This window comes from Nomascus leucogenys, chromosome X, assembly GCF_006542625.1.
Source record: "Nomascus leucogenys isolate Asia chromosome X, Asia_NLE_v1, whole genome shotgun sequence".
NCBI lineage: Eukaryota > Metazoa > Chordata > Mammalia > Primates > Hylobatidae > Nomascus > Nomascus leucogenys.
In genome coordinates, this window is record NC_044406.1 from 30,760,452 (window position 1) to 30,783,393 (window position 22,942).

Sequence of the window (22,942 nt, forward strand, 5' to 3'; positions counted from 1 at the left end):
AAGGAATTTCTAAACAGCAAAGTGTTCAAGATGTGACTTGGGTGCTGTTAAAGGCATTCAGTTTTATGTATCCACAAAGATGTGGTTTGGAATTGGAAATTATGTTTAAAAGGGAAGCAGAGCATAAAAGTTCAGAAAATTTGCAGCCTGAAGATGCGATAGAAAAGAAAAACCCATTTTCTGAGGAGAAATTCAAGCCAGCTACAGAAATTTGCATATGTAACGAGGAGCCAAAAGTTAATCACCAAGACAATGGGAAAATTGTCTCCAGGAAATGTCAGAGGTTTTCATGGCAGCCCCACCCATCATAGGACCAGAAGTCTAGGAAGAAAAAATGGTTTCCTGGGCCAGGCCCAGAGCCCCCTTGCTATGTGCAGCCTAGGGACTAGGTGCCTTGCATCTCAGCCACTCCAGCCATGGCTAAAAGGAGCCAAGATAGAGCTCAGCCCATGGCTACAGAGGGTGCAAGCCCCAAGACTTGGCAGCTTCCATGTGGTGTTGAGCCTGTGGGTATACAGAAGTCAAGAACTGAGCTTTGGGAACTTCTACCTAGATTTCAGAGGATATATGGAAATGTCTGGATGTCCAGACAGAAGTCTGCTGCAAAGATGGGGCCCTCAGAGAGAACCTCTACTAGGTGAGTGCAGAAGAGAAATGTGGGGTTGGAGCCCCCACATAGAGTCCCCACTGGGGCACTGCCTAGTGGAGCTGTGAGAAGAGGGCTTGATCCACCGTGTGCGTGGGACAGCCACAGACACTCAATGCTAGCCTGTGAAAGCAGCCAGAAAGGGGCTGTAACCTGCAAAGCCACAGGAGTGGAGCTACCCAAGGCTGTGGGAGCCCACCTTGCATCAGTGTGACCTGGATGTGAGACACAGAGTCAAAGGAGATTATCCTGGAGCTTTAAGATTTAATTACTGCCTCATTGGATTTGACTTCCATGGAGACTGAAGCCCCTTTGTTTGGGCCAATTTCTCCCATCTGGAATGGGTGTATTTACCCAATGCTGGTACCTCCATTGTACCTAGGAGGTAACTAACTTGCTTTTGATTTTATGGCTCCTAGGCAGAAGTGACTTGCCTTGTCTCAGATGAGACTTTGGACTTGGACTTCTGGGTTAATGCTAGAGTGAGTTAAGACTTTGAGTGACTGTTGGGAAGGCATTATTGTGTTTTGAAATGTGAAGACATGCCATTTGGGAGGGGCCAGGGATGAAATGATATGGTTTGGCTATGTCCCCAACCAAATCTCATTCTGAATTGTAGTTCCCGTAATCCCCATGTGACATGTGAGGGACCCAGTTGGAGGTAACTGAATTACGGGGACGGTTATCCCCATGGTGCTGTTCTTGTGACAGTGAGTTCTCATGAGATCCAATGGTTTTATAAGGGGCTTTTCCCCCTTTGCTCAGCACTTCTCCTTTCTGCCACCATATGAAAAAGGATGTGTTTGCTTCCCCTTCTGGCATGGCTGTAAGTTTTCCCTGAGGCCTCCCCAGCCGTGTGGAACTGTGAGTCAATTAAACCTCTACCCTTCATAAATTACTCAGTCTTGGGCAGTTCTTTAGAGCAGCATGAGAACAGACTAATACAGACAGTATGATCAACATATTTTACTTTCTGAGTTTACTTATTAGTGCTAAACTGTATTTTTACCTTTTTACTTTTTTTTTTTTTTTTTTGAGACGAAGTCTCACTCTGTCACCCAGGCTGGAGTACAGTGGCGTGATCTTCGCTCACTGCAAGCTCCATCTCCTGGGTTCACACCACTCTCCTGCCTCAGCCTCCTGAGTAGCTGAGACTACAGGAGCCCGCCACCACGCCTGGCTAATTTTTTATATTTTTAGTAGAGATGGGGTTTCACTGTGTTAGCCAGGATGGCCTCGATCTCCTGACCTCGTGATCCGCCTGCCTCGGCCTCCCGAAGTGCTGGGATTACAGGCGTGAGCCACCACGCCCGGCCACCATTTTACTTTTGAGCACAATTGTCATAATAAGAGAATTTTTTTGACCAAAGTATTTTAAGTTCTGTACACTTGTAGTCTTTGATCTACAGATTTACACATCATGGACAGCAATGTTATGAAAATCATTTAGAGAATTAGTTAATGGAAAACATTTCATATTTAATATATTTTCATATGTTGTACATATAATAAATCTGATTATATGGCCATTGATAAGAATGATAATGGCAGCCTTCATATAAGATACATCTCTGTCTTTTTATTTTTTTATTATACCTGCAAGAAGACACATGGCCCTCTGCAGCCAATAAATAGTTGTATAATAATAAAGTTATGATAATATATGTTTATACCTTTCATGTTTTACATACACAACCAAATGCAAAGGAACTATGAAGCAGTTTGCACTGAGACCAGTTAAAACCTAATTTCTCCGCTTTAGCTATGCGGTGATCTATTTCCTGCTACATACAAAATGCTGAAAAAATGAGGCTGGAAGTAATTCCAGTGCTTTTAAACCCAATCTACAATTTAATTTCCTTTGTGACCTTTGAAACATCACTGTTATAAAAGTTCCACCATTCCTAAGGCCCCAGATTTGCCACTGTTGTTTCCTTATTAAGAAGCAAAACAAAGTAAAACAAAAACCTTCACACAATTTTCAGTTCTCTTTCTTCTCAGTAAAGGAAAGATTTTCACTTAACTTCACTTATCTCATTTTTCTGTGCTCTTCAACCTTAAAGTACGTCCAGCCTTGTTCATGTCTCTCTTAAACTTTCTTCTTTATACATTTCAAAAGCTTTGCTCTTTCTTTTTCTGTCATCTAACTGGGTCGTCTAGATCTCTATTCATATTACTCTTTATGTTACCACCTACAAACCAAAATATTTTCATGTGGCAAAGAATTCTGATCGTGAGGCAAAATGAACTAATGAGAAAAATTTGTCTTCATTTCTAGTGAAAACTAATTTATTCTTGCTTTCTCTAGGGATATTTCGAGAATTGTACTTTTGGTCTTTTAGGACTTTGAAAATGTTGGAATTAGTAGTGAATTTCTAACCAACATTGTGCATAAAGTCAGCTGGTTCAAACAAGTCATAGAAGCCTCCAGCAATTCTGTCACCAAAGAAAAGTAATCCTAATATTAACTTTTCCTTTGACTTTAAAGACAATCATTTGAATAATTTCCAGGAGACTTGAAAAAATCTTCGCACAAAAATAAAATTTTGTTAAATCAATACTTTGAGAAATACCCCCAAATTATTTCTATACTGGTGATAGTAAAAGACAAATTCAAGTATTTTATGTCGTTCAAGAAATTGGCTTATGTATGATTGTGTATGTGACCTTTAATTTCCATTTCTAATTTTGTCACTAACTGTTATGAATCACACTTAAAAAACAAACCATGGCTATGATCTTTTTAAAGTTGTAAAGCAAGACTCAATAATTCACAGAGCTAACCAAAGGTGAGTACATAGGAATAACAAAGGTAAACATTAGCAAAAGATTAAACAAGTAAGTCAATAAGGAAGAAATAGAAAGACACAGCCACACAAGCCTCAGAATACAAAAGCTTATGGTGAATCAGAATCCAGAGGAATGCAGGAGTCAAAAAAGTAACACAAATAAGCAGAAGAGTGACCAGCTGGGTAGTGAAGTGCAGTGGCCCTTGCTAGGGTAATAATGCCCCTCCCTCACATTGCCATAGATCCAGGTGGAGCTCACCCATTATCTTGGGCCTGGACACTCCAGGGTACTCTGGTTGATGTCCTACAGCCAGAAACTGCATGCCTTTGCCTAAAGTCTATCTTTGAAGCAGAAAAATTAGCTACAACCACATGCAAAAACAGGCTGGAAGTAGTTGCAAAAGGAAATTAATACCCTGATACCCTGAGCGGCCCTTTAAAAGTGACGAATAAGAGTTGAAATATAAACACCTCAGCTCTTGCACCTTGTCTAAGATAACTCTGAGACAAGTGTTTTATGCTTTCCCAGACTTTCTCCAGGGAATTAAGCCCTAGTTCTCACAGCGGTGTTTGGCTTGATAACATACTCTTTACAGGTTGCTTTCTCTTACCTTTCTCACAACCCCACCATCCTGCCACAGCTTCCTAGAATCACTGCCCAAAGAAACTATTTGAACTCACACCCTTGTCTCAGGATTTGCTTATGTAAGAACCCAAACTGAGACACTCACAATGCAAGAATTTATATTATTAAGACCAGAATCAATCCTTAAGCATGGCTAGTTTGACCCTCTACATAGAGGTAAGGAAAAGCACTTAACTGGAGCGGAAAATTCACTCATTCTCTTGAAAAATGAATAATGTACTCTTTTTTGTAATAGAGAGCGAGTGTAATGGGATACTGATATACTTAATAGTAGTGTTACAGTAGGTAGGTAGTCAGATATGAGCAGGGTAGGAGACCCCCTGTCCCCAACCAGGAATGTCAGGCAACCATCAAGTGATGGTCAGGTGGTTATTAAACTGTGTCTTTAAAATAATAATTGGTCACAGCCAGTACCAGGGAAAGGCAGTCTCCAAATAGATAAAAACACCTGAAACTGGTGAACAGCAGCTTCCCGATAAGATCGCAGGAGTTGGGCAAATGGGCTCCTGCGTGCGCACTAAGAGGCAAAATGTCATAGTGTGACTGGTATATGACCTTACTCTGGAAACACTCGACTGGTAAGGGAACACCTCTTGAATACAACTCCAGTAAACACACAGTGCATGCTCCCCTCCCAAGTGTCAGCAGACCACTGTGCATGCAGATAGCCCCCTACCCCAAGGGAAGGACCAGGGGAGAAGGTATATAAGACCATGGAAGTATGCCAAAATACAAAACCATAAATCAAAATTCAAACAGGACACTTAATCTCTCAAGTCGCCCATTTAGCCCTCTTCCAGATGTACTTTATTTCTTTTCATTTCTGCTCTAAAGTTTTTCAATAAACTTTCATTCCTGTGCTAACACTTGCCTCAGTCTCTTCTTCTGCCTTATGGCACCTTGGTAGAATTCTTTCTTCTGAGGAGGCATGAATTAAGGTTGCGGAAGACCCGTATGGATTCACCACCAGTAACAGGAGAGAGTTATTCAACGAATTATTATATACCAACTATATAGTAAGTGACCTTACTCATTCTGGCTCACCATCACAATACGAGTATTAGGGTTCAAAGGATAAGCTTTTATGAAATGTAAATCTCTAAATATAAATAATTAAAATAATATCCAACTTTTGGATTCTAAATAAATGCTTTTAAAACTAGTTATTACAAGAAGACTGTATCTAATCACAAACAGGTTTTTATTTTGTTTTGTTTTTCTCATAATCTCAAGCTGTTGAAACAAATTTAATGGAGTCCTTCCCTCATCACTGAATTCTGTAGATTTTTCTTTCAGTTGTAAGAAAATAATGCTTTCCTTTTGAAGATGTTGGCTTGGATTAGAAAAATGCTTTATTATGAGTATTGCAAAGCTACTTATTTACCACAGCTAGACAGAGACTCTTTCTTACTTTGTCATGCAGCTGCTTGTTTTTAAACAAATTTTGCCAAGAGACATAAACCAGATGGTCTTCTTCAAGGGTATCCTGTGAGCTGTGATAGTCAGCTTATGGTAGTTTTGAGCAGCAGACAGCTGGGTATGGAAAGTCATGATGCTATTTGGAAATCCAACTACCAAGTGTGCTGAAGCACAAGGAGATTCTCAAGTTGGTAAATAAAATTGTGACTTAAAGTTTGTTTCAGTATTCTATTTTTACAGGGGGCATTAACTTTATGCTTCATAATATTACTTTTCTGGGTAAAATAAAAGTACCCCAACACATTGAATTAGAAAGAAAACTTGTGAAAAAATGGATTCAGAATACAATTGCAAGTGGGATCAACAAATTGTAAGTTGGGCTTTCTAACAGAGTTATATGTGTTTTATCAAAAATGTTTAATTAATACTGTAATAAAATTCTACTAGAATAGTGTGGTATTTCAAGTTTCAAGTCTCAGTTCTGTTTTGTAGTAGTGTTATACATCCACATTCTTGAAATGGGTTCACTAACTGCCGAGTGTATTTCTCTACCCCTGATCTTTGGATATGCCATGTGACTTGCTTTGACAATTGACTATGGATGGAAGAGAGTACGCTATTTATAAATCTAGGTCTTAAGAACCATCATGTGTTTCTGCTTACCCTTCTGAGATCTTTAGAACTCGGCCATGGAGGAATGTGCCCCAAGTATCTACTGCCATTCCAGCTTGAGCCCCAGAATGAGACACATAGATCAGACATGCTTGGTCAACCTACAGTCAGATTCTGAATCAGAGATTACTCAAAGTAGCCCTGTGAATATGAGGATAATTGCTTATTGTTCTTTTGGGGTATGCTTGTCACGCAGCATTATTGTGGTTGTAGCTGACTAATATTGATTGACTTTGGTAAGGGCCCAATAAACACTACCTTGGGTCACTCCTACATTACTGAGAGATAGGGGAAAGAATATGAGATAAAAATAAAGGTTAGCACCTACGTCCTTATCAGGATGCTACTATTTTATGGAAGGTACCCATAGAAATTACAGAATTACATCTCTGATGATCCCAAAATTCCTTCAGACCAAAGAACACAGAATGGACCATCCTTGGTTTTCAAGTACTATGCTATAATTTTGAATATTACAGAAAGACAAATGAAAGACTGAAGAAAAAAATAAAAAAAGCATTTCAAGACAGACAAAATGTGCCTTTTTATAAACAAAGATAGTTTAAATTTATTCAAACATATAAATTACTCAAAGGCTAAGAATTTTTAAATGCGCATCTAAATTGTCATTTCTTACAAGTATCTAGCCATACTAGGAGACTACAAAGAATATTTTAAAACTTGTATTTCAGGCAGAAATCTCTCAAAAACCACATCGTTGGCTTGTAATGGGCAGTTTTCTCTTGAGAACACTGATATTTTCAAGAGGAATTTGAGACTATCCACGGATAAACTAAAGCTAATATGAAAATAATTCTTATGAAAATTGCCTTACAGGCAAGAATTTGCAAATTTCGTAGAGTAAACAGATTTTTAAAGTGTGAGAATTTCATAATTGTGACAAACATCCTCCTAGAAGGTAAAACAAGCAAGTAAGCAGACAAGCAAGCAAGCAAACCTTTCACCAGAATGTTACACTGACTTTAGTGACTAATGGATATATTTTTCTCTATGAGAGACTGCTCATGTATCTCCAATGCCCTAATTAGAAAAACATATCCAGGTCTTAGATTATTTTATATATTGCTGTATCCACACCTAAAAGTCATGACTTGACCTTATAGCAAAATTAAAGTAAATATGAGGAAATTTACCCTGCATTAATAATTTATTGAATATACTATGATGGAAATGGAGACTCTGTTAACCAAAGAGTTTCTCAAGAAACTTATTCATTCTAGAATTTTACAGCTTTGAGTGAGGAGCTTATTATATACATTTAAGGGCTCATCAATAAAATATTAACATGTATTGAACATCTAACATGAAACCACACTGCATTTCACTTAGGGATGACAAAAGATATATAGTACAGCTTCTACCCTGTAGGAAAGAATACTCCACTGAATGGTAACGTGTTGCAAACAGCTATGTAAGCTATATAAACTCACGATAATAACCTGTAAGATAAATAGGTAAACAGAGAGTTCTATGAATCCAGATAATGGAATAATTGTTCAAGAACAGACAAGGATTCCAAGAGGTGGTAGTTGCACTGAGTGCTGAATGGTGTGTAGGAATTTGCTAAAGAGCAAGTCAGGACTCCTCAAGCACATCAGAAAATCTTTTACCACTTGGCTTTGCTAAGCATCTTGTAATCAATTAAAATCCATTTCTGCTACTGATCTTGAACATAAAGATATCAACTTCAAAAATTTAAACATTTTTTTAAAGTACTTTGGTTTTGTATATGAGAGTTTAAAAAGTCATTATACATATTTGTGTTGTTTCTTCAGATGTCTATAGATCTGGAAGGAAGAACATAATCCTTGAGCATAAGAAATCCTATGTGAAATGCCATGGAGGCAGGCTACTTGGCAGAAAAGAATTCATAACTGGGGTCACAACATAGACTCTGTCACATACTTCATGTGTCAGCTTAAGAAAATTATTTATTCTAAAACTCAACTTATTCATCTCTAAAATAAGATTCTCTTGAGAATGAAATGATATATGTAAGGCTCTGAACCCATGCCTGGCATATAGGTGTGCCTAAAAATAAGCTCTTTTATCTTATGCAGGACCATCTTACATGTCCAGAAAAAGTAATGTCTTGAAATTTCAGTACATTGTCATAATTTCAGCTTTAAACTTAGGTCCTTGTTTTATAGTGGTTAGTCAGTGAATTAGTAAGCAAAACTTGCTAATTGACTTTAGGTAACTTATATAGCTTAGGATCCAACTTTAGTAAAACTTAGGAAAGCATTAGCCCTCTAAGTAGGAGCACTATGACAACCAAATTCTCCATTTCTCACATTTCCTAAGCAGTAGCTTAAATCTAAGTCAGACAAAAGTTGATGAACAAGAAATTACTTTGAGAATATGGAGAAACAGAAAAGTAGGTACCTAAGGAAATGATGAGAACTTCTACTTTTATATTGGCAGAATTTAGTAAGCCAGAGTAAGATGCGGGCTGAATCAGAGTTCATAAAATTATGAAAGGAAAAAAAAACAAAAAACAGGAAGGGTTAACCGAAGACAAAGTTGCCCTTTTTACACTCTTCTTATGGCTCCTTAAATAAAACAAAACAGGAGCCGGGTGCAGTGGTATGCATCTGTAATCCCATCTACTTAGGAGGCTGAGGTGGGAGGATTACTTCATCCAGGGAGTTCAAGACCAGTCCCAGCAACCTTCTCGCTCAAAAAAAAAAAAAAAACAGTAAAAGAAAAAAAAGAAATAAAACACTCTTTTTAAATATACATGTTGAAGACTGTTAGTTCTCTTGCAATATTTTTTTTTCATGACTGAACAGTTTTAAGCAGAGCACATGTGAAATAAACACAACATTTCCCAGCCCCACTTGCAGCTTAGATGTGGCCATGTGACTGACTTCTGGCCAATGAAGTGTAAGTGGAAATATAACATGGTAGCTCCCAGGAAACTTCCCTAAAAGACAATTGGTATGCACCCTTCTTCTGGCCTTCTTACATCCTTCTTGGAATGTGGATGTCATGAGAGCTCCATCTTGCAACATGTGGATTAAATTCCACCATGTAAAGATAACTCGGTAGAAAACAGAAATGAGCGGGACCATCATATCTGCCTTGGCTGCAAACTTCCAGGGTTTTTCAGGAGAAATAAAAATGCTTCTCTTTTATTTAAGTCATTTCTACCTTGAGCTTCTGTAACACTTAGCCAAAGCAAATTATAATTGATAAAGTAAACAGAGTTTCTGGGAAAAGTACATTTAGCACAGTTTTATTTTACAGTAATGTCTTTTAAAACTCATCTATTCCAGGTAGAGAAAAAATGCATATTTAGAGAAGGGAAATTTGTGAAATGACAAAACCAAGAAATACACAATGAATAAAGTCAAATATTAATATCAGCCTCCAAAATGAGGCTAGTCCTATGGACACAAAATTTCTTTCTATATTAGAGTCTTTTTCCTTTGACAATAATAAAAATATTTATTTAGATAACAAGCAGACAAATACAGTCCCCTCATATACTGAAGAACAAGAATCATCTATGGTGAGGATGAAAACACTTGTATACAACTATCCTGACAAAAATGTTCAATTACTTTGAGAAAAAGACTGGGGATATTGATCTATGGTTAACTCTGAGATTACGTGAATTTTATATCTAGTCAATTTCTTAATCTGAAGAAAGTTTTAAACTAACCTCTAAGTGAACTGTGAAGATTTATAAGAATCTGAAAATGTTGAAGATATAAGGCAAATGATCCTGGATGAAGTAGTCATCATAAAAAGCAAATCACTCTGCAACTCTTAAGTGCTTTGAACTATAAATAGGAATATGCAGAAGGTAAGCTGATGGGCAGAAACAAACTTCTATTTAATGCATTTCAAAAAGCTCTTTCACTTAATAACAGATTTTCTTCTTTAAATTCTTTCACCACCTGTTCTTAACAACTGAGAATTCAGAAGAAAATATATTTAAAACTAAACAAGGAAATGTAAATCAAGGCTAGTTTAGATATCTAATTTAGATGGTATACTGTGCTGAATGGTTCATGTTTTAAAGAGTTTCAATAAGTCACAATAAGATAAGAATATTATTCATTGATAATTGGTTTGTTGTAAGGAGACCCTTTGATAGTCCAACATGCATTAAATACCTCATGACAGCAACTATATGGGGTTAATCATTTGCAGTTTAAAGCTTTGCCTCTGGTAGTAAAACTTCCATGTAACTGGCATCAACAGTCAAATCATACAATTCATTTTGGGTTGCTGGTTGGAAACAAAAGCTCCTCTATTTGGCTCACAATCACTCTCTCAGTGGTGTGCAAAATGCAATGACTGGCCAGTGAATGATATTTACAATAGCTAGGGATTATCTTAGATTATACAGTCTTCAGCAGAAACATAAACACTTGTACAGAGCAGTGTGAAATAGAAGATAGTGTGTGGGAGGAGGCAAGCTCTAATCTGAAATACACAAGAAGAAACTTACATATGGCAAAAAAGACAGTATATAGAGGCTACGCTTGATGGAGGGAGATTATAACAAATGACAGAATAATGAGACTTGTTTTTCTTGAAGTTTATGATGGTTTATTTCTGGCATGTATGCCAAGTTGATGCTATCAAATTATAGTGTTCATTACCATTATTATCATCAAGTAGTATTGATTACCAATGTGCACTCTACTGGGCATTATATATACAAGCAAAATTCAGGTGGTATCTGACATTCAACAACCAATAAAATAAATCAGACCAAACATTGTAGGCATATGTAGGAGAGCGTACAGTGAACAAGATACTCAAATGGAGAAAAACTTAAAGGTTAAAAATAAATTTTTAAATACTTTCAGTGTTTAGGTGAACTGGTAAGTGTTTTGGTGCATCAGTTTATAAGAATGTTGCTTGCTCTATCTAAGGGAACAACTTATTCATTATTTTCTTAAAAATGAATTCTATCAAACTAGTTACTTAGTAAATCATGATTTTCAAAGAAGATCTTGAGGGTAAAAACCAAAACAGAACCTTTCCCCGTAAACCATGGTTTCAACAATTCAAAAAAGTGGGACAGGGTGGTGCAAGATGGCAGAATAGAAGCATATACAACTCATCTCCCTCACTGAAACATCAAATTTTAACAACTATGTGCAGACAGAAAAGCACTGTCACCAGAACCAAAAACGAGGTAAGGAATCATAGTACCTGGTTTTAACTTCATCTTGCTAAAAGAGGCATTGAGGAAAGGCAGGAGAGACAGTCTTGAATCGCCAACACCACCCCTTCCCAATCACCCAGCACTGGACGTACAGTGCAGAGATGGAATCTTTGCACTTTTGGAAGGGACAGTACAGCTACTGGGGGACTTTACACTGAACTAAGTGCTGTGCTGTCACAGTAGAGAAAAAAGCCACGCTGGCCTCAGCCAGTGCCTGTGCACAGAAGGAATATTTGAACTAGCCCCAGCCAGAAGGGAATCGCCCATCCCAGCAGTCAGAACTCAAGTTTTTTGGCAAGCCTCACCATTGTGGGCCCAAGTGCTCTGGAGTCCCAGGTAAACTTGAGAGGCAGTCTGGGACACACGAACTGCAATTCCTAGATAACTCCTAGTCATAGCCTGGGCTAAGAGCCACAGGACTAGGGTGGCATGTGACCTAGGGAGACACCAGCTGGCATGACTAAGGGAGTGCTTGCACCCTTCCTCCCCCACCTCAAGCAGTGCAGCCCACAGTAACAAAAGTGACTCCTTACATTTGCTTAAGGAGGGGAGAGTGAAAAGTAAAGAGGATTTTGTCTTGCATCTTGGATACAGGCTTAGTCACAGTAGGATAGGGCACTGGACAGAGTTGTGAGGACCCATTTCTAGGCTCAGCTCCTGGACAACGCTCTCCAATCAAAAGAGACACAGTGTCTCGACCAGGCATGGTGGCTCACGCCTGTAATCCTAGCACTTTGGGAGGCCAAAGTAGGTGGATCACTTGAGGTCAGGAGTTCGAGACCAGCCTGGCCAGCATGATGAAACCCCATCTCTACTAAAAATACAAAAATTAGCCACGCATGATGGTGGGTGACTGTAATCTCAGCCTCTTGAGGGGGCTAAGGCACAAGAATCTGCTGAACCTAGGAGGCGGAGGTTGCAGCGAACTGGGATCCTGTCACAGCACTCCAGCCTGGGCAACAGAGAGAGATGCTGTCTCAAAAAAGAAAAGAAAAGAAAGAAAGATAGAAAAAAAAGAGAGAAAAGAAAAGAAAAGAGAAGAAAAATAGATACAGTGTCTGAATGGATGAAAAAATAAGACCCAATTTTGTGTTAACCTCAAGAAGCACTCTTCATCTATAAAGATACACACAGACTGGAAATAAAGGGATGGAGAAAGATATTCCAAGCCAATGGAAACCCAAACATAGCTGGAGTAGCTATACTTATATCAGACAAAATCGGTATCAGGATAAAAACTGTAAGAAGAGACAAAGAAGGTCATTATATAATGACAAAAGGGTCAATACAGCAATAGGATATAACAATTATAAATATATATGCACTCAACACTGTAGTACCCAGATATATAAAGCAAATATTATTAGAGCTCAGGAGAGAGATAGACCTCAATACAATAACAGCAGGAGCCTTCAAAACCCCTACTTTCAACATTGGGCAGATCTCCCAGACAGAAGCTCAACCAAAGTAACATTGGACTTAATCTGCACTATAGAATAAATGGACCTAATAGATATTTACAGAAAATTTAATTCAATGAGTGTAGAATACACATTATTCTCCTTAGCACACAGATTATTGTCAAAGATAGACCACATAGTAGGTCACAAAACAAGTCTTAAAAATTCAATAAAAATGAAATAATATCAAGCATCTTCTCTGACCACAATGGAATAAGACTAGAAATCAACAATGAGGAATTTTGGAAGCTATACAAACACATGGAAGTTAAACAATATGCTACTAAATGACCACTGGGTCTATGAAGAAATTAAGAAGGAAATTTAAAAATGTCTTTAAAAAATGAAGGAAACACCACATACCAAAACCTATGGGATACAGCAAAACTAGTACTAAGAGGGAAATTTATAGCTGTAGGTGCTTCCATCAAAAAAGAAAAAAACTTCAAACAAATCACCTAACAATGCAACTTAAAGACCCAGACAAGCAAGAGCAAATCGAACCCAAAATTAGTGGAAGAAAGAAATAATAAAGATCAGAGCAGAAATAAATGACTTTGTAATAAAGAAAACATACAAAAAGTCAACAAAACAAAAAGTTGGTTTATTGAAAAGGTAAACAAAATTGACAAATCTTTAGCCAGACTAATGAAGAAAAAAGGGAGAAGATCCAAATAAATAAAATCAGAAATGAGAAAGGAGATATTACTATTAATACCAGATAAATTCAAAGGCTTATTAGTGGCTACTATGAGCAACTATATGCCAACAAATTGAAAAATCTAGAGGTAATGGATAAATTCCTAGACACATACAACCTACCAAGATTAAACCATAAAGAAATCCAAAACCTGAATGGACCAGTAACGAGTAACACAAGTGAAGCCTTAGTAAAGTCTCTCAGTAAAAAAAGCTTGGGACCCGATGGCTGTACTGCTGAACTCTACCATGTGATGAATATTGATGCAAAATTCCTCAAAAACTACTAGCAAACTGAATTCAACAATACATTAAAAAGACCATTCATCATGAGCAAGTGGGATTTATCCCAGGGATACAACCATGGTTCAACATACGCAAATCAATCATGTGCTACATCCCATCAACAAAATTGAAAGACAAAGCCATATGGTCATTTCAATTGATGCTGAAAAAGCTTTTAAAATTCAACATTGCTTTATGATAAAAGCCTCAAAACTCTCGGTATAAAAGGAACATACCTCAACATAATAAAAGCCACATATGACAGACCCACAGCTAGTATCATACTGAATGGGGAGAAACTGAAGGCCTTTCCTCTAAGATCTGGAACATCACAAGAATGCCCACCTTCAACACTGTTATTCAACATAGTACTGTAAGTCCTGGATAGAGCAATTAGACAAGACAGAGCAGAGAGTGTCCAAACTGGAAAGGAAGAAGTCAAATGATCCTTGTTTGCTGATGATACGATCTTATATTTGGAAAAGGCTAAGGACTCAACCAAATAATGATTAGAACTGATGAACAAATTCAGTAAAGTTGCAGGATACAAGATCAACATACAAAAATCAGTAGCATTTCTATATGCCAACCATGAACAACCTGATCTGAATAAGATATAAAAAAGTAATTCCATTTACAGTAGCCACAAATAAAATGAAATACTTAGGCGTTTCCTTAACCAAAGAAGTGAAAGATCTCTGCAATGAAAACTATGAAACACTAATGAATGAAATTGAAGAAGATACACAAAAAATCACTGTATTACATGTTCATGGATTGGAAGAATCAATATTTTTAAAATATCCACACTACCCAAAGCAATCTACAGAATCAATGCAATCCCTATCAAAATGCTAATGGAATTCATCACAGAAATAATAAAAACAATGCTAAAGTTTATATTGAACCACAAAAGACCCAGAATATACACCTACAGTGAACTTGTTTTTGACAAAGTTTCCAAGAACGCACATTGAAGAAAGGACAGTTTCTTCAATAAATGGAACAGGGAAAACTGTATATCCCCATGCAGAAGAATGAAACTGGACCCCTATCTCTTGCCATATACAAAAGTCAAATCAAAATGGATTAAAGACTAAAATCTAAGACCTCAAACTATGAAACTACTACAAGGAAACCTTGGAGAAACTCTCCAGGACATTTGTCTGGGTAAAACAAATTTTGAGTAATATCCTATAAGCACAGGCAACAAAAGCAAAAATAGATGAATGGGATCACATCAAGTTAAAAAGCTCCTCCACAGTGAAACAATCAATAAAGTGAAGAGACAACCAACAGAAAGGGAGAAAATATTTGCAAATTACCCATCTCACAAGAGATTAATAACCAGAATATATAAGGAGTTAAAACAACTCTATGGGAAAAAGTCTAATAATTAGATCAGAAAATAGACAAAAGATTCGAATAGGCATTTCTCAAAAGAAGACATACAAATGGCAAACAGGTGTATGAAAATATGCTCAGCATCACTGATCATCAGAGAAATGCAAAGCAAAACTGCAATGGGATATTCTCTCACCCCAATTAAAATGACTTATATCCAAAAGACAGGCAATTACAAATCCTGGAGAGAGTGTGAAGAAAAGGGGACTCCTGTACACTGTTGGTAGGAATGTAAATTAGTACAACCAAAATGGAGAATAGTTTGGAGGTTCCTCAAAAACTAAAAATAGGGCTACATATGATCCAGCAATCCCACTGCTGGGTATACATCCAAAAGAAAGCAAATCAGTATATCAAAGAGATACCTGTACTCCTACGTTTGTTGAAGCACTGTTGATAATAGCCAAGATTTGGAAGCAACCTAAGCGTCCATCAGCAGATGAATTGACAAAGAAAATGTGATACATATACATAATAGAGTACTATTCAGCCACAAAAAGAATGACATCCTGTCGTTTGCAACATCATAGATTGAACTGGAGGTCATTGTGTTAAATGAAATAAGCCAGGCACAGAAAGACGAACATCACATGTTCTCACTTATTTGTGGGAGGTAAAAATCAAAACAATTGAACACATAGAGATAGAGGGTGGAAGGATGGTTACCAGAGGCTGTGAAGGGTAGTGGGGGGGATTGAGGGGGAGGTTGAAATGGTTAATTGGTACAAAAAATAGTTAGAAAGAATGAACACCACCTAGTATTTGCTAGCACAACAGGGTGAGTATAGTCAAAACAATTTAATTGTACATTTTTAAATAACTAAAAAAATACAATTTTACTGTTTGTAAGACAAAGAATAATTGCTTGAAGGGATGAACATCCCATTGTCCATACTTGCATGCCTGTATCAAAACGTCTCATGTATCCCATATATATATGTGTATATATACATATATATACACAGTAAATATATATTTATATATATACTATATATATAAATAGTATATATTATATATAGTATATAAATAGTATATATTATATATAGTATATAAATAGTATATATTATATATAGTATATAAATAGTATATATTATATATAGTATATAAATAGTATATATTATATATAGTATATATAGTATATACATATAGTATATATAAATATATAGTATATGTTTATATATATAGTATATATAAATATATAGTATATGTTTTTATATATAGTATATATAAATATATAGTATATGTTTTTATATATAGTATATATAAATATATAGTATATGTTTATATATATAGTAGCTGTATGTGTATATATATAGTATATGCTTATATATACAGTATATATATATATATATATATACTATGTACCCACAAGCGTTAAAAATAACATTTAAAGATAAAAAATTTTGAAAAGTGGAACATAAATAGAAATTTCGACTTCTCCGTCAGTCTACTATATCTTCTGCATTGTCCCCATGACTGAATCCATGGGATTCCTTTCTTCCAGTCAGTAAAACAGTGGCCATGGAATAGGATATGAAAAACTTTCTTAAGTTCGGGACTTGCTTATTTTTTACCCCTTAATTCCTAATTCTACCAAGCTCAGAAACCAACAGTAAGTATTTTGTATTGGCACATATACCCATACCTAGGTTGTGGAATGAAGATCCAGTCTAGCATAAAAATCTTCAAATATGGTAGCGATTAATTCTAAGACTGCAATGATAATCCTTCCTGAGTTGTCAGCATCCTGTATGTGCTTATCATGTATCTTCCAAACTACATATGGCATTGTGACAAATAGAAGAGGCTGCTAATGCTGCTATAGCTGAATGTCTCATTTAGGAACAAACAATTCTGGAAAAGCTCCCAGATTATGCATCTGTCCCTCTAGCTTCCACTTTAAAAGATAAAATTGTATGGTGATAACGTGAGGATTCGTATACTATTCTTTCCTTATATGGGTAATGTGAGGTTATTTCCTTACCTTGACATGAAAGAAAAATATTTATTGAATGTCTCAGTAGAAAGATTACAACTGAGATAGCAAATTCTTATCAGAAACTTACATTAGGAATGGGCTTGCAGAATTGCATACTCATTCCCTACTGTCTGAATACAGAGATGATTAGGGACTTTCTCTTCAAATCTGATTTATTTGGTTTCTACTCCTGTTTTCTCTCCTTTCATTTCTTTCATTGTCTCATTTTTCTTCATGTAGCACAAATGGCAGCCAGAGCCTGTGAGTGCTTTAATGCTGCAGGCTTACTGCTATAAAAACTGAACAATGGAGAAATCCCTGGGGAAGCAGCTTCCAACTATCCCACCCTCAGCATCCTAATGACCTGTGGAACTGTGGTTCCAGAATGGTGGTGATAAATTTGGAAAATACTTTCTCTAAAGCAGTAGTGCCCACATATTTATCTGACAGGCTGTACTGGGCAATTATAAAATGTTCAGGGGTCCATGGTGAAATGCCAAAAATAGAACAATGTAGTATGCTTTTCCTAATGCTACACCTTCTTTATTAAAACAATTATGATTTACGTCCCCCCGTACTTAAAGTACATATTTATTATTTTTAAAATGTAAGTATAAATTTTAGTTCAGTCCAGCATTCACATAGAAATGTGTACACATCACAAGTGTATGGTTCCATCAACCTCCCTAAAGGAAACACATCAATGCAAGTAGCATCCAGATCAAGAAACAAAACATTACCCAGTCCCTAGAAGCCTGCTTCAGCCTTTGCTAATCACAACTCACAAAGGTAACTCCTGTCTGACCTCTAAACTCCAAAGTGCCTAATTTTTTAGTTTCATATAATAGATTCATACAGTAAGTGTTTTCTTATTTCTGACTTACTTTATACAACACTGTGTTCATATTTTATTTTTCAACATTTCATTATTTTATGAAACATTATTAATAAGAACATTTGATTAATTAAATGCCCTTATACTGCTTTCTCTAATTTTTTAGAGGTTTCTTTTTTGCTATAGAAATGTAATGATATAGAAATAAATACTCTTAGTCTCGTCTATTTTACATCATATCTAAAGCTCAGAACCATCTTGAATTTAACGACTTATATGGGTGGGTAAGTCAACCCAACATATCTGACTAAGTAGAATTCCAAGAAGGAAATACTGATTTTAAAACATTACTTTCTTGATGTTTGACAGGGACCTTGTTGTTACACAATAATGCCATCTTATGGCTGTACAGCAATTTGTAGTCTAGAAACTGCTTTCATTTAGATGATATCATTTGAACTGTTCTATCCCCTCAGTCTTTGGGAAGTCATTTTCTAAAAGTGGGAAACATTCACTAATGGCTTACAGGATAGTAAAGATGGTATCAGGAAGAAACTAACGACACCAGAGTATAGCACCTGGCATTTAGTAGGCCATTCTTAAGTGTTCGTTGAAAGAAGAAAAGAGCTTTGTTTTTCTAATCCTAGATAGATCTTATGTAAATTCTTTGTTTTTACATGTTTCCTATAGGTATATTTTATAAGCAGTTAGTTACCCACCCAAAAATCAATGAAAACTGAATTTAGCAGTAATATTAATTTCCCAAAAAGTTAACTAGTAATCTTACATATAGGCATATCTATCCATATGTTCATGGTGCTTGTGGATTTACTGTTGACTGTGTTGACTGTTTGTGAACAATCAGAATGTCCATGAAAATAAGGCTTTTAATACTTTGATGATGTGTAACTTGCTGAGATACATCTTGAAATTCTATTTGCTGAAAGACAATGTATGGAAGCAGGTATGTTAGATAATGAATGAGCAGTCATAAATTTATTAGTCTGGCTTTTTAAATATCTTCCTGTTCTCATCTAAGGAGTAATGTCTGTTTTACTTTATGAAATTTAATAGAGATGACTGAACAAGAAATACGCAGATGTACTATTTAGTATGTGCTTAGGCAAGTCACATAACATTCTTAAAATATAGTTTTCTTCCTTATAGAATAATGAAGCAGGGCAAAAACACTAAGGCATTTTCTAGCTGTTGAACAATCCTGTTATAAATTATTAACTATCTCTAATAATTTGAATTATGGTTCAGCAAATATTAACATCTCTACCCCCTTCCACTGTAGGAAGAGTCTACTTTCTCATTCTACTGATGTCAGATTTGGCAATGTAATTTGCTTTGGCCAATCAAATGTCAGTGAACTTCACAGGAGCAGAGGCCATGAGTGTTCCTGGGAGGTTAGGTTTATACTTTGGTGACTTGTCATGAAAATATGTCACTGGCCCTTCATCTTAGGTCCAGAGCAAAGACATGTATAGCAGACCTTAATCCAACATGCACCATGGAGCCTAGCTCAAATAACCCACATCTTGAAGAAGAGCTTCCCGGCCAAGCCCAGCTGAGTCAGTCAAGGTACAAGTAACCTAAACAGCCAGAAATGCCTGTTGTTTTCAGTCAGCAAGTTCTAGGGTGATCTGTGTCACCGCATTATTGTGGTCATAGCTAATACTACCATACCTGTAGCATTTAAGAAAAATACTCATACAGCCCTTCTTACTAACTCAAATTTATTTTGATTTAACCCAAGTTGACTTACTAAAAAATTCAGCAGATTTTTGTTGAGAACACCACATGAAGGCTATACTGAATGTTTGTGTATTTATGAATGCATAGCTTCTAAATCTCTCCAAGGATTCAAGCATCTACCATTGTATGGGACTTAGTAGGACACGAGGCGTTCACTGCCACTACAATGAAGAACAAATTCAGCTATTTATTTTCCCTGACCTCTGGCAATAAGAACCTAGTTCTGTGGCCTAAACCTGTATTATAACAGCAGTCATCAATTTATGGCCCATCAGCAAAATCCAGCCTGCCATCTGTCTTGGTAAATAAAGTTTTATTTGAACACAACGTGCCTATCCATTTATATATATGGTTTTTTTCACCCTAAAACAACAGAGTTGTGTAGTTGTGACGGAGACTACATGACCTGCAGGGACAAAAATATTGACTAACTGCCCCTTTACAGAAAAAAAAATCCATCCTCTGACTTATCAGATGCTTCTGCCAGAGACTCTAGTTGTGGAATGAGCGACACACAACAAGAATAAAAAATTTAGGTACTTTTTTTTGGCAGTGACGATAGCAAGCAATGTCCAGTGCAATGGTGCTCGTAGTAAAGCAGTGGACTCTGGCATGACAGCAAAATAATTCAGATTTACCTCATAGCTTGATACTGGATATATTCTGGATGCCTAGCCTGCTCTTCCTTTATAGTTTCTGCCCATTGTTAAACCTGGCTCTCAGGCTTTCCTATTGATTCCATGAGGTATCTGATATCCTTCTAGTAATTTATATAATTCTACCTAAAGTAACTAGAGTCACTTTCTGTTAGTTGTAACTCAGAACCTTGAATTGTCTATAGACATTGACTTATTCCTAATTCTTAGTAAGATGTTTTCATTCCATTTCCCAGGGATCTTGTTCTTACCCTCTTCTACAGCTCCAATCTATCAACCCTTATTTTACTGGCTGGTTGTCCCTTTTCTCTCCAAGACTGTGAAGCTCTTCAAAGCAGGAACTGAGTCTAATTCTACTCTCTGTAGTTCTCAGGGAAATTTGAAAGCATGTAAGAATGAATTAACAGATGTCATGACTATCAGAACCATAAGATCACCATTTTCATCATCGAAATTGCCAACCTTAACTGAGCCATTATCGTGTTTAAGCAATCCACTAAGCTCCCCACATATATTGTGTCAGATAATCCTCATAACAACCCTGTGACATAGACACTATTCTTATCCTGTTTTATACATAAGAAATGTATGGAGCAGAAGATTTAAGAGACTTGCTCAAGGGCACATAGATAGTCAGCAGCAAAACCAGAATTCCAAAACAGGTTGGAACTCTAGAGCCTGTGCTTATAAGCAATTACTTAAAACAGTTTTTATCTGAGATTGTACTAAAAGTCATAGGAAATTTAACAGCTCCTGACCAATTCCTATAGAATGTCAATGGAAGTACAATTTCAACCTCTGGATAAGGAAAGGGTGGATCTATTGGGATTAGAGAAACTCTATCCTTTGTCAAAACCAGAAAAGTCCTCAGAGTTGGGGTGAGATTTCAGCTACCCTCTCTGTGGAATGACATTTTTGTTTCTGTTTAACCCTAGGGTGAAGGTAAACTGAAAGCGAAATGTCCATATGACACAGTGAGAAGGGAATACCTGGATCATTTGCCAAAAATTACTTATAAGTAAAGTGGAGGAGAAACCTCAAAAAGCAGAAAGCGTTATTTCTTCTTTAGTGCAAAACTGATAGGAGTGTATAGAAGCACAGTAATCACTGGCTATCCAAGAAACCTCAAAGGTCCTTAGGGGATGGTGTGGGTGGCCTAGAATGCTTGGAGAAAACACTGACTATAAGAAGATAAACCAGAGGGGGAAGAACTTCCTAACGGTGGAATGAACATCCCAAAAGATGGTAATGAAACTGACATCATTGGAGTAGCCTGCAGAGTCTCATAATGACTCAATGTGAAATGCTGGGAGAAAGTACACCACGGTGGCGATATAAGTTTATTCAAATATTTTTGTTTATTTATTTTAGAGACAGTCTGGTACTCAGGCTAGAGTACAGTGGCACAATCATGGCTCGTGGCAGCCTTGAATTCCTGGGCTCAAGTGACTCTCCTGCCTCAGCCTACCAAAGCACTGGGATTACAGGCATGAACCACCATTTTATAAGTTTAAGTTTGTATTTGAAGCCTATACACAGAGTGGCTGAGTTTCTTTTCCTTTATCGAGCCTGGCTTTGAATACTGTCAGACCAGCTATTTTCAAGGAAGTTTAGATAAATCTCTTTTTGTGTTTTGTTTTGTTTGAGACGGAGCCTTGCTCTGTCACCCAGGCTGGAACGCAGTGGTGGATTTGGGCTCACTGCAGCCTCTGCCTCCTGGGTTCAAGGGATTCTCCTGCCTCAGCCTCCCAAGTAACTTGGACTACAAGCGCATGCCACCAAGCACAGGTAATTGTTGTATTTTTCATGGAGACAAGGTTTCACAATGTTGGCCAGGCTGGTCTGGGACTCCTGACCTCAAATGATCTGCCCACCTTGGACTCCCGAAGTGCTGGGATTACAGACATGAGCCACTGCACCTGCCCTGGAAGTTGAGATAAATCTGTTAGACTATCCAAAGGGGAAATATTCTCAGGTTTCTGAGAGGAGGCTTGAGTCCAGACACATTGAACACCCACTTTGTGCTCAGCACTATATCAGTCCTGAGCACATAACACAAATAAAACATAGCCCTTTTCTATAAGGAGCTTGTGCGTGAGGCAGAAAAGTAAGCAAATTGATTACTATGTGTTAGGTTTTAGGAGTAGGCACATCAGATCATATATTCTACAGGGTAGCCACCAAGTCTGGAAAATTTACAAATACATAAATGATTTATTGACATTATATTACATTAAATGATGAAACAATATCCAAGTTTCCAGATGTTATAAGCAACTACTAGTTTTAGGATTTCTAGAAAAAGACAACATCTGAAGTGAGACCTGAAGAACAGGCAGGTCAAAGGGAGCATAAAACACTTGGGCATCTGCAAATTGATTTAATATCGATAGAACATAATTTGGAGGGCCTTGCTGAAGGGCAGGCACGAAGAAATAAACAGTGAGGCTGACCAGATAATTATGCGCAATTAAGGAGTGAGG

General features: G+C 36.9%; 1 protein-coding gene across 1 annotated transcript in view; it reads right to left on the reverse strand.

The window, feature by feature from the left end:
• Window positions 1-22,942, reverse strand: part of DMD (dystrophin) — a 1,770,560-nt gene that overhangs the window by 1,180,392 nt on the left and 567,226 nt on the right. The gene's annotated exons all lie outside the window — the stretch shown is intronic.